Consider the following 14,522-nt stretch of genomic DNA (forward strand, 5'->3'; position numbering starts at 1 on the left):
TCTCTTCACGATTCCAATAGCCACTTTTGAAAAAAAATGTCACCTGACTCCTGCATGCTGCAGGTGCTGATGAAAGTCTACCAGGCAGCCAGCCAGCCCAGCCTTATTTGTTGCCATTGTATTGTTGATTCCCCAGGCCTGCCTGTTTCTCCCAGGCAGCCAGCTCCAACTATCTCCTCTCCAGCCCAGCCCCATTTTCTTTCATTGCACTGCTGCTTCCCAGGCCTGCCAAATTCACCTTAATTACAAACTTTGCTGCAGCAGCATAGCAGGACTCAGGAAGCAGCTCCATGCTCCAGCAAGCCTTACATTCCATGTTTTAAACTGTACATAAAAAACCCTGATGACAGTTCCTTGCACTTAATAAACATTCTGCTACTCAAAGGAAGGAGAAATTCAATTGTCAGTAAAGATTAATTATACTAGACCTTTGCCAGTGACAAAGTGAAGTCTAAGAGATATTTAAATAATTGTTATTGTTTTATCTGAATGTGTTTTCCGTTACTAGTGACTCAGCTTTAACTACAGCTCAGTTGTTATCAAAACATATAGGCTTTGCAAATGTGATTAAGGGCCTGATAAAGAAGTGGATGCACGCATGTTTGGAGTGATAATTGGCAAATTATGCATGCACAGCCCTGTAGAAATCCGTAGTGCTCATGTGTGAAAAAGACTGTCCTAAGGACATCATAGCATTCTGTTATTACGTCGCAACTGTCCTGGACAAATATGGGCATGTGGTGGTCATAAAATCTGCAAATGTGGGTGTGTCATGGGCAGTTCGTGGGATTGTATAGGGAAAATGCTGCATTAACACACAATGTATACATTCTTACTTCAGGGCTGGCTAAGAACATGATACAAATGATGACAGATCGTATGAAACATTAATAATTGGACCACAGCAACCACCATCAGATACAGGTGACATTGCTCTTAATGTTATTATTAGCTGACTTAAATGTTCATCTAATACAGTGATTTATCTACACACAACTATTACAGTCAGATGTTATGATCTTGCATGTGTGAAAAGATTTATAACATTTAACTATTACTTTGAACTGTGGGCCTGATTCAGCACGGATCGTAAGTCTGCAATCGCACGCACCTGGCCGCTGCAAAAATATGCTAATGAATACATACGCACTGACACCACACCATATTATGAAGACGCCCAGCACTTCATAATGACGCCCCCATACATTCACTCACATCCATAATAATGTGCAAGATAGCGAAAACATTGGTACAATCATGAACCACCAGACCAAGATGCAGTATAGTGGTTGAACTGACCCTCCCATAGGAATTGTTAAACTTCCTGCATGCAGTGAGTACTGAGTTTGCTGTGGATAATTTATACATGACCCTGCAATGGCGTTTGAATATACTGACACGCCTGTGTTCGCACACCCACCCCCACGTCACCACCCACAAACAGCATTTCCTGTCAATCACTGAGTGATGGGTCTGCGTACTGCCTGCGATCGCATTGCTGATCACAGCACCTGGTTTGCAAACATGCACTGCGTCTCTTACACATGCGCAGAATTCAAACATTGGCTAGCTGCGTGCAAATGCAGCTTTGCGATCCAACCTGAATCAGGCTTTTACCATGTAGGCAAATATTTCTATACTTTACACTTAAATATTTAATATGCTCTAAGGAAACACATACCGATTTTGCTGACACTTTGCCAGCCACATTTTTATTGAACTTTTCATAGGCAAATACACATTTTTCATTTACATATTCTCCATTAATATATTTTTCATACAAAGTGTAAACTTTGTTGCAAAATTCTGGTATATGTAATTATTTTCTATTTTCCAGGACCCATATATTTGCTAAAAAAACTTAATTTTTAGCACCCTAAAACAAATATCAATAGCATGTTTTCCACTATAAATATTTTATGGGAATTTTCCTAAATAATTTTAACAATTTATTTGTAACATTTCTGTAATTAAGCATTGTACTTCTATTAGCAAATAAATGATTCTTTATTAGTCTAATTCACAGGTTCTCAAACTCGGTCCTCAGGACCCCAAACAGTGCATGTTTTGCAGGTCTCCTCACATAATTACTAGTGAAATAGTTAACTGCACCTGTAGATCTTTTAAAATGTGTCAGTGAGTAATGAATGCACCTGTGCACCTGCTGGGTGACCTGCAAAAAGTGAACTGTATGGGGTCCTGAGGACTGAGTTTGATAACCACTGGTCTAATTCATATATGCTTCAGAACCCAGTCTTTGATCACAAAATTATGCTTTGTTATTAATTGCTAGAATCAGTGTGAAGACCAGCTAACTGTATGGTAGTCTGCAAGCCCGGAGACAGGGGAGACTAAGGGGACAACCGTACCGGGCCCCGAGGTCCAGACAGTAACCATAGCCACTGCCGCCCATCCCCAGCTCTCTTGTAACCTGGCCCGGGCAGCACTGGGCTCTTCCAGATGGCTTAGCTGTGGCCCGGGCTGGGCATGACTTCTTCATCTGACTGCAAAACAGCAGCGTGATGTCATTAGTCACTTCACCGCATGCCTTCCCTGCCCAGGCAGAAGTGGATGGATCCCCGGCCAGCCATCAGGTGGTAAGTAAACTAGACACTACCCTGCTGTTAGGGCTGGGGATGGAATAAGGTGTAGGGGGCAGAGGAAGGTGACAGTTCATGGTGACAGGGAAGGTGAATGAGGTTGGATTCAGAGGAAGGTGATGGGGCTGGGCCAGAAGGTGACAGGGGCTGGGGGTGGAAGGTGATGGTGCCTGGTGATGGAGGTAGCTGATGGAGGCTGGACTCAGACGAAGGTGATGGGGCTGGAGCAGAAGGTGACAGGGGCTGGAAGCAGAAGAAGGTGAAGGGGTCAGAGGAAGATGAAGGAGTCTGGGGCAGAGGAAGGTGATGGGGACTGTTGTCATGAGGTGGATGCTACTGCTACTGAAGGATCAGGCAGCATGGTTGCAATTTCACCTCAATTCTCGGACATGAAGAGCAAAGAGCTCCCACATGTCTTTGGAAATGGCCTCAGACTGGCTCTGAAAGAGCTCATTCTGTTGCACCAGTGGCACCGCAATCTAGTTGGTCATAGCATTCAGATTTTGGCAAAATCAGCAATATTGTATTGCACAACAAATCTTTAGGGGAAAAAGATGGAACAGTGAAATTAATACAACACACTGTTATATTTCATCATTGCAAATCAATTACGAGTGATAGCATTTGTAGCAACATGCATTAGGTAGTCCCAGCAAATTGCAATTGCATCATACAGAGGCAAAACAATTTATATGCAATTCAAATTTATTTATTTGACCAACATTATAATTTATCTATAACAGTCCACCATTTGATAGCCTATATAAACTATCACATATGTTCTACTGTGGGATCATAATGTAAGACCCTAGTTTCCATTGTAGTAGCCCCCATTAAGTAACATAGCCTTACTCTCAGTTGTATTACTTTAAATTGTTACCATGGTTACTATTTTTCCACACTTCAACACAGCAGGAACACACCTGTAAAACACATAAATGATTAACACAACACTTTCACCCATGCACCAAAAACATGACAACCAATTTACAAGATTAAACCACCAAACCTACTTATGCTGCATACACATGGGATGATTTTCGTGAATGATATGAATGACAATTATATTGTTCAATGATAAATCATTCATATCGTTCATTTTTATTCAGTGAATGATCAACCAATGACCAACAATGCAAGTTCCCACAAGAACAATAACGATATCTATGGTCGACCATACATGCAGGCCAACTTGGATGATTTTGTCAAGATTTGCTTGTAAAGACATGCCTTCACTGAAATATCTATCATAGATATGATTCATACATATCTACCCAAAATAGTTTTCCCTGCACTACAGAAAGTTGGAGGGAAATCTATCAGCGATATCTTTGGTTGTGAAGGATGTACTATGTGTATGCACTATAACTTTTCCCTCACTGCAGAAAGAGAAACAATATGAGCTCTTTTGCTGTAGCCAGAGGATCACAGAATCTGGCAGAGGGTGTCTTTTTACACAAGAAGCCTTCTGTAGTTTTTGCATATTTTAGCACAACCACTGCATACAAGGTGTGGCTATTAAAAAACAATACTATACATGTAAAAAATAAACCATACTGCATGAGTTAAAATGGAGTGGGGAAAACTTGACTATGGACAATCACAAAAAGTTTTGCCAGTTTCACCCCTCTCACACAGATCGTTTTCTGTTGAAGAAGTTGTGTTTTTCCCATGCCTCGAAAAAATGCTTAGTTCAAAAGTAGAGCAATGTGTTAACTTAAAGTTTTTAATTAAAATGAACAAATCACTCACCAAATATTTCTGTATGCTAACCGAAGCTTACAGAGCAATTGTTTGTCACGTACATGTGTTTTTGATTAGCACTAAATATTTATTTATGGTCTTGAAGATGTCAATGATGAATGCCCCGGAAGGCCTTGCACATTAAAAGCAAATGAAAATGTGCCAAAATTTCAAAAATTGTTCAAATTGACTGCCGACTAAGCATCCAAATGATAATTCTACATTACAAAAATGTTCGACTTTACAGGAAAGTATCAGAAAAAGAGGCCAGAGTTGTGGAAAAATTGATTCATCATCCTCCATCAAGACAATGCACCAGCCCACACATCTCTCTCTGTGAAGCAGTTTTTGGCTGAGAAACAGAATGCAGTGCTAGAAAACCCTCCATACTCACTAGCACCTTTGAATTCTTTCTTTTCCCTAAAGTCAAATCTGTGCTCAAGGGAACCCATTTTGCATTAGTTACTGAGGTAAAGACGAAGATGATGGAGCTGTTGAGATAGCTTACAGATAATGAACAACAGCATGGTTGTGACCAATGGAAAATAAGAATGCAGCGATGTGTGGATGCAGAAGGGGAGTACATAGAAGGGGAATGGAGTTAAAATATACTTAATATAATTAAACAATTTAAAGCATCAGAAACGTTATTTATTAGCCACACCTCATAAACCTCTGAATCATGTGTGTATATAAATGGAGGTTGGGTAGATCTGTGAATACTGAGAATCTTTTTATGTGATAAAGTCATAATCTCTGGCACTATCCTTCCTATGAAACATGTTCCCATGGAGCTTGGATATAACCATTTATGGGATTTTCACCCCCTGATATAAGACACATCCTTGTGGAGAATATAGAATACAGAGTAACCTAGAAAAGCACTACATAAATTTTACATCAGCCCTCCTGGAGTAGGCAATTGTTTAAATGAGCCACTCTACTTCCAAAATACCCAGGTGTCTTGGTTTTGTGGAAAATTATACATGTCAAAGACCTGTCTACTGAGTAATTAAAAAGTTTCAAAGAGGGAATTTAGTAATATTATACTTTCCATCCATTGGCTTTCCATCCCATTTAATGGAATGGGGACAAATCATACTTTGTCTTGTTCCTGAGGTACATGGGAGCACACCAAGCAATCGCTCTGATTTAAAACCCTTCCCACTAAAGTATTATAGTGATCTACAAGGTGTCTGTCAAAATCAAGGTAAATGTAAGTCTAATACTGCTGGATGTACCTTTATTTTATTATGAGGCCACAATATTTATAAATGCAGTGCTCCTCAGACAATAATCCTTCAGATTGCCTCTGAACTCCAGAGTGGGAAGATCACTTATTGATCCCGGAGTTGAGTATCAGGCTGAACTGAGTCAACTGCAAATTTACCCACCATCTTCACATCATCAATCCCATTCCTATAACCGATCTCCTTTTCCTTGTTGTCACTATAAAAGTATAGGGTAGAGTAATAGAATCAGTCTGTTTTAAGCTCAGATTACTCTCACTGCAATTCAAGTCTCTCAAAATAGGCTCACAAGAGATGGTGTAGTTTTATCAACCTCTGCCTCATTCCAAACCTCTTCTCTCCTGCAATGAGTGGAATGGATCTAATTGTCTTTCTTTGCTACTTCCAAGGATGCGGAGTTGGCCACCAACACTTTATATGGCTTTTCCTAACAATCCATTAGACAACCTGAGCTCAAAAAGTTTTAGATCAATATATATTCTTTAGCTTCAATATCATGGGAGTTAGTTCCTGGCATATCTGTAGAGAGCAGTTTTAAACCTTTCTGCAACAGTCTCAGCTGTTTGCTCATTTTAATGATAAATTGGACAGTAACTTCACTGTTATACTATAAATCATCCTGGGAATCTACCATAAAGTACAATTGTTGACCAAAAAGTATCTGAAATATTGGCAGATTAAGAGCTGCTCTATGAGTGGTTCTGATGCTGTGAAGTACTAATCGCAATGTTTCTGGTGACGCTAACCAAGTTTTAGCCATCATTTTACTCCACTTCATCTTAATAGTACCATTAACTTTCTCCATTTCCCACTTGCTTTTGGCCTATAGGGAGTGTGTAATTTGCTATCAGTGCCCATAAGTTTACACATGGTCTGAAAAACATCACATGTGATATAGGTACCTCAATCGCTCTCATTAGCTTTGGGGATACCAAACATACAGCACTTAAAACTTACAGCACAAATTTCTTAGCAGTAAACACAATGGTATTAGTTGTGACTGGATAGTCTCTACCCTGTTAGAAAACACATCAATGCATACCAACACATACTTTAAATTCATACAAAGATGTAATTGTATGAAATCAATCTGAATTACCTGGAAAGGGCCATCTGTGGGAGGGATGTGTGATGATTGGTTTTGCATAGCCTTCCCTGTGGTCTTTTATGTAAGGCATGAATCAGCTTTCTTACCAGTTTGAGAGTAAAACTTAGGAGTCTACCAGTATGCATTGACTAATCTACGCATATCTTCTATATCCATATGCATCAAGCCATGCGCTGTTTCTGCTAAGCTTGAAAAATATGCTTTTGTGGCTACTGGCTTCCCTGTTCTATCTTTACATAAGCCTGTTGCATCCCATCCACATCCCTTCAACTTATGGAGGGTCATTTCCTGTGGAGAAAATATTTATTGCATTATGATTAGTTTGTTTATGCTGAGAGCTTGAAATACTAGCAATGTATTTTATGTTTTGCATCACAGGTAAAGCTGCTGCTTCCTTTGCAACCTCATCTGCTTTTCTGTTGTCGACAGAGACTGGGTCAGTGTTGTGTGTGTAATTAGGATTTGATGACAGCTACTGTCGTTGGTAACTGTAGGGCTATCAGTAGTCATGGTATGTGTTGTGTTTGTGCTGTTGGTGTGCATGCTTCTGTCAAAACATTTCTTAGATGCCACAGAGCCCCAAAGTCATGGACCACCCCAAAGTCATACTTGATAATGATCAAGCTATTGGAAAAAAGGCTGACCAGTATTCTGGTTGCTCCCTCTGTGAACAGAAAGTCCCCCGCACCTACTCATATTGTCTTTCTGGATCTTTGCTCTACAGATATTCGCACAGTAGCACTCTGATTGGTGGTCAACATGTTGTGCTGTTTTGCACTGCAGTAGCATCATGGCAGACAATTGTTGAGGTACCCTAACAACAGATGCTGCTTCTATCTATTTTCTGAGAGCCATTGTGCCTGCACTCTCATTCCTTGTTCACTACTTTGTATACAAGGAAATAGCAGAGGCAGTGACTTATAAGTGTTCTACTCCTTTACCTATACCATAACTTTGACAGAAAACTAAACATGTTCTCTGCTAAGCTTTAACTCACATTTAAATGTGATAAGTGTTATATGTGTATTGAAATATGTATGTATACTGATTAAGCATCAGTGTTTAAGAAATAGATTCTAACTGGCATGCTCATACCTAGTATATACTGAATATATGCTTGTAAATCACAAATTAATTATGATATGGACAGACCTGGTGTATACTGAATACATGCTTTATTTGCATATATTTTGTCCTATGTGGTTTAGCAATACAGTACCTGGTAAGCACTCAATTTACATATAGCCCCTTATTACAGACTATTCTTTGGTATGCTTAAACCTAGAAAATACTGAATACATGCTCTACCTGCATCATCTGGTTCCATGTGATTATTTTATGATTCACATGATTTAATATGGTATTCTTAGACATAGGATATACTGAATACATGCCTTATGATGTCATATGATTCACAGGATTAAATATGCTATTCTCAAACCTGGGATTAACTGATTACATGCTCTATTTGCAACATACTGTATAGTTCTTTGTAGTTTACCTATAATTTTATTGATGACCCCACACTACTGATTAACATTCTTCTAAAGCAGTGTTTAACACAAATATTTTGATTTTGTTTGTGCTCATTTGGTACCTATGAAGCAAATTAATTGTTTTGCATGCCCCTTGCTGGGCATCTATACAAATAGGTGCCCAACAGAGCAATTAATTTGTTTCTCCATTCAGAAGTCCATTAGCTTTTAACATGCCTAAAAGCACAGGTCTAAACTCATCTAAAAAAGAGGTTAGGGTGCCTAAACAGCCATTTGGGCACCCAAGCCACCATTAGGGCACCCAAACATTGGACTTTGCAAATAATGTCTGCCCCCGCAGTTTTACGCATCCGAATGGAGCAACAATTTAATTGCTCTGTCAGGCACCCAATCATATAGATGCCCAAAATAATTGAATCTCTCCCCCTAGTATCATTAATTTGTAAATTTTTGCATATTCATTGACCATATGAGACAGATTATTTGCTAATTTTGATATATGTTGTTTAATTTGTGAGTAGGTGACTTCTCATTTAACCTCAGTGTCCTTTGACACTATCTTCTTATTTCCTTCACATATGATTATACTGTCTTTAGCATATCTCATATTGTCAGATTGCTCTGACATTTTAAGAATATTTTAGATCTCATCAATAGGGCTACCAGTCCAAGGCTATACTGAGATTACTGCATTAAGTTACCTTACTCAGTGTGATAACACACTAGGACTTTGTCCTTTCTTCTCTATGTTTGTATGTTATAAGTGTACTGTAGGTCAAAACAATTACTTAATAAAATGTAATGTCATAGGCCTTGCAATTTGCTGTGATGTTGTGTGTTCCCCGCTTTAGAAGTGCTTGTCACATCTATGTGTGTATCTGTGCATGTGTCTGTTTGGCTTCTGGGAGCACCCTGTTATATACTTTCCGGTGTCTTCATAATGTAGTAAATATAATACCCTTTACCAGTGCTAGGACCACACCTCTCATGTACATACCTGGAATCAGTGTAGATGTTTACTGATTTCCCTTCTTTTAACTTGCAGGCTCTTTCAAATGCTATTAGTTTTGCTATTTGTGCTGAATATGGCAGTCCTAATGGTTTGGCATCTATGGTTCCCGTGTCATCTAATGGAGCATATATATATATTGTACAAGTCTCCTGTATCTCTCTGTCTGTGAAAGCTCCCATCAGTGTAAATGGTTAAGTCTGCATGAAATAAAGGGATGTCCTTGATGTCAGGTCTAACTGTGAAATTGTGATTTAGATACTCTTTACAGTCATGCATATCTGCACGATTGTCAAAATTAATTTCTTCTAAATTTCCATCCTTTGTGCCTTATGAGGCATATATGGTGGGACATTTGTGGACGCAGTGTGTTAGATCTTGTGATAGTTATGTCTGCTGGTGTCCTCAGGTCAAGTTTCCACTTGGTGTATCTAGCAGATGAGACATGCTTTGTTTGAGCTGAATATAAAAGGGAGGTCACTGCATGGCTTTGTTCTGGTTTTCTACATGCATAGCATGCACCTATGGGTGTATTGCTTAGATACTGCCACCAGTTTTGCACTCTGTTGCTCTTTTCTTTTTAGAATATTTTCCTTAAGGGAATCCACAGTGATTTCTCTCAAATAAGAATGAGATGTCTGGACTCTGGCCTTAAGAGTTTCTTTGAGTCAATCCATCAATTTGGACATTTCATCTAAAGCCCTGGCAAATTACTCAAGATTTTTCCTCATGCTCCTTTTGTCTTATTGTAAATAGTTTATGCCAGTCCATAATTATGGGAAATTATACATTCTATATTAATTTGATTAATTTATTGGTCAGGTCAATGTCTTCCTCTAATTTCATTTCTTTCATAAATTTGGGAATTTCAGGACCTTCAGGATGACAATCTGTGAGCAATATACACCCATATATGTTGACAGCTCGTGAACATTCCCTGGGTCTTTAATGAATTTCTGGCAGAGTCTTCAAATCATCAAATATTTTCTAGGGTTTGGAAAAGTTGAAATTATAGACTAGATCTAAGCCCTACTCAAGGGAACATACATGGTCATATTCATAACTGGTATCACTCCATCCTTATCAGCTTGACCAGTTATGGTATGCACCGGGTATATCCCCCATATTTGCATGCCTTCTGGTTTGGAAATGGGTGATACTAAGGCATCAATTACTTTAATCATCTCCATGCATGTAGCCATCTTTTGCAAACCTAATCCAGATCAGGGATGTGTGGTGAGGTCAATGGCTGGGGAGGCACTGGCTAATATCAGAGCCAGATTTACCCACACATATATAGCACAGATCCCCCCCACACACACAGATCTCCCCATTGCACAGATCCCCCTCACACATATGTCCCTCTAGCACAGAAGATACAGATAGCACAAAATATTTTCCCCACAAACACACACACACATCTCTCAAGCAGAATAGATCCCCCATCCCTTACACAGAAGGTGCCAGTTCCAGTGACTAGGCTCTTTTTCTCTGTGTTTTATTGGCTGCTTTGTGGCCCAGCTGCCAGCTCCAGGCAGTGTCTGGCTATCAGAAATGAGGCTGAGCTCTTGCTGCCTCATCTCTTGTCTCTCCCTGTATTACCGGGGAGTGCTGCAATTTTGGTGAGTTTTGCCTATAAAAACGATCAGAATAATACAAAGAAGATATTTATTAGTTATAATATATTTATAAGTTATATATATATATATATAAATATATATATATATATATAAGTTATAATATATTTATAAGTTATAATATATTTAGAAGTTATAAATATCTTCTCTGCATTATTCTAATCATTTTTATAGTCAAAACTCTGCAGTCTGACAGGGAGTATGACAGGGGAGGCTCTGTCTATCTTGACTACATGTCCCTGACTCAGATGAGCTCAAATTATGAGGGTCAACCACAGCATTTGGGCCGAGAATTGTGATTGTCCCTGACCCGAATGTGCTCAAATCATGAGGGTCAACCACGGCATTTGGGCCAAGTATTGGGATTGCCCCTCCCCCATGCCCTAGTGGTCATGAGGATGTGGTAATCTTCTCCCTCACTTCATTTCTGCCAATTTGAGGGATTACAGGGTACAGTTTTAGCAGTCTTGGTGACATGAGGTGGCAAAGGTACATTGGAAAATGCAGGCGTAATACTAACAGGATTTATGTGTGCAAATATAGATTCACAATTCAAAGTACTTAGCATGGCTCTCCTTTCTCCACCCTCATGCTGCCACAGCTCCAAATATTCTGTTTGCTTTGACCTTTGTTTTCTAGATTTTTTTCTACCATTCTAACATTTTATAAAATCTCTTTATCAAATGTACTAACAATAGGGATTGGTCTCACGCACTATTTCATCCATTGCTATGTTTACACAATTGCATGCATCCAAATTTGGTGTCCATAATATACATTGCCAAGTTTACTGGAAACCTGACACCTACCCTCGTTGGACATATACCGATCTCTCCAGGTGTCAGATGTGCCCCCTGATGGGTTAGACTGGATCCCATTGCCCCCTTACTAGATTTATTTTTGCAGTAACTATGGTCACAGTGGGTAGGTAGGTTTATAATGAATGGCACTCTATCCTTTAATTATTGACCAATACAGATTCTAATCACGCCGGCGCTTCTGCTGGGCCAATGTTTCCTGACTTATCAGGACAGATTATCACAATCTTCAATCCCTGGCCCGCCCTGATATTTTAGGCCTGTGTAGCTGGCTACACAGCTTGTGTGCATTTCATACAGATATGTCCTCATACATTTAGCTACAATACACCATGTGGAGCAAGATGCATGGCGTGAGAGAGCCAATAGATCCTATGACTCTGTATACAAAACACAATGAACTTGCAATGAAAAATATTATCATAGCACTTTGTTTTTAGATTCAGAGACTCAGTCGCAAACAGATATACAAGTGTCACATAAAATGAATTATTGCAGTCTCCTGGTGCTCCCAATCACATCACAATGTGTATAAGATACATTTTCCACTGAAAAAGACACAGATTATATGCCTGGTGCTACCAGAGTGGCATGAGAACTGTTGCACCGAGAAGAGCTCTTTGGCATGACTGCAGTAGTGATGTTTGAGAACACATCTGTATGTGACTGGGATAAGTAAAAACTGCCTAGATTATAGGAAATACTTTTTAAGAGAAAAACTATTGTCACCAAACCATTGTTTTATCAATCATACTGAATGCTATTATGTTTATTTAGGGAGAGTCTGTTTAAGGTATGACCGACATGAGACCACTAAAACTGGATACCCCCCATCAAATTGATTCACATGTACCATTTGTTATCGATAACTAAAAGGCACTCCTGTTCTGATGCATAAGGTATATTGAATTCACAGTGAGGATTACACATTTGGGGTCATCTTATGTTAATTAAGGTGAATTTGTTAAATACAAAAGCTGATCTAACTGTTGTATAATAACTGTCCCAGCATACTTTATTACCTCCATTATACCTAATCCCATACAAAAGGGAGGTTCTAGCACGATACAATGCTTTCCAATAACAATATCTTTCCAACTACTGAGGAATGTATTTAAATTGCTGCAGTGTATCTTTCACTTGCTACAGTAAACAGCTACTGTACATCATTGTATACAGTATGTATCCAGTTAGATACTTTAGAATTATTATTTGATGACATAATTACAACAACCACCATACACAATACTCTTGAGTTCATATCAACACTTTTAAAAGCTAATGTATATTCATAGACATAGAGCTCAAACATATGTTTATTAGAATATAGAGAAAATCTGATGGTAAGTGATGGTAAGATTAAGTTTGTATCGCGAGATGTAGGGAGATCTATAGAAGTATATCCACCAACTATGACTTTGAAGCTATGTCCCTCTTTTTCATGGTTTTAATTAGGGGTGTGCACCGGCCACTTTTCGTGTTTTGTGTTTTGGTTTTGGATCTGGATCTTTCTTCGTGTTTTGGATCTGGATTGGTTTTGCCAAAACCACCCTTCCGTGTTTTGGGTTCTGGGTTTTGTGTTTTGGATCTGTATTTTTTTTTTAAAAAGCATAAAAACAGCTAAAATCACAGAATTTGTTGGTTTCTCTGCTCCTATGCTATTATTAACCTCAATAACCTTAATTTCCACTCATTTCCAGTCTATTCTGAACACCTCACACCTCACAATAGTGTTTTCATGTCCAAAAGGTTGCACCGAGGTAGCTGGATGACTATGCTAAGCGACACGAGTGGGCGGCACAAACACGTGACCCATCTAGGAGTGACACTGCAGTGGCAGACAGGATGGCAGTTAGAAAAACTAGGCCCCAAACTGTACATAATGCAAAGAAAAAAAAGAAGTGCAAGATGGAATTGTCCTTGGGCCCTCCCACCCACCCTTATGTTGTATAAACAGGACATGCACACTTTAACAAATCAATCATTTCAGCGCCAGGGTCTGCCACACAACTGTGGCTGAAATGATTGGTTCGTTTGGGCCCCACACAAAACAAGCTGGAAATTAATGTGTCCCTGCACAAACTGGCTCTACGGAGGCAAGATGTCATCCTCATCCTCCTCATCCACCGATTCCTCACCCTCTTCAGTGTGTACATCCTCATCCTCACAAAGTATTAACTCGTCCCCACTTGAATCCACCACCACAGGTCCCTCTGTACCTTCTGGAGGCTGGTCTCCCTGGAAGAGCTGATAATTCATTTTGATGAACATCATCTTCTCCACATTCTGTGGAAGCAACCTCCTACGCCTTTCGCTGACAAGGTTCCCGGCTGCACTAAACACTCTTTCGGAGTACACACTGGAGGGGGGGCAACTCAGGTAAAATAGAGCCAGCTTGTACAGGGGCCTCCAAATTGCCTCTTTTTCCTGCCAGTACAGGTATGGACTGTCTGACATGCCTACTTGGATGCTGTCACCGATGTAATCCTCCACCATTCTGTCAATGGTGACAGTATCATATGCAGTGACAGTAGACATGTCAGAAATTGTTGCCAGGTCCTTCAGTCCAGACCAGATGTCCAAACTTGGTCCTGCCTGCCCTGCATCACCGCCAGCGGGTTGCTTAGGATACCTAAGTTTTTTCCTGGCAGCCCCAGTTGCGGGAGAAAATGAAGAAGGAGCCGTTGACGTGTCACGTTCCGCTTCAGCTGACAGTGTGTTCACCAGCAGGTCTTTGCACCTCTGCAGGCTTGTGTCGGCCGGAAAGAGAGACACCACATAGGCTTTAAACCTAGGATCAAGCACGGTGGCCAAAATGTAGTGGTCTGATTTCAACAGATTGACCACCCTGGAATCCTGGC

The sequence above is a fragment of the Taudactylus pleione genome, unplaced genomic scaffold, assembly GCF_031769625.1.
Source record: "Taudactylus pleione unplaced genomic scaffold, aTauple2 ptg000179l, whole genome shotgun sequence".
NCBI classification, from domain to species: domain Eukaryota; kingdom Metazoa; phylum Chordata; class Amphibia; order Anura; family Myobatrachidae; genus Taudactylus; species Taudactylus pleione.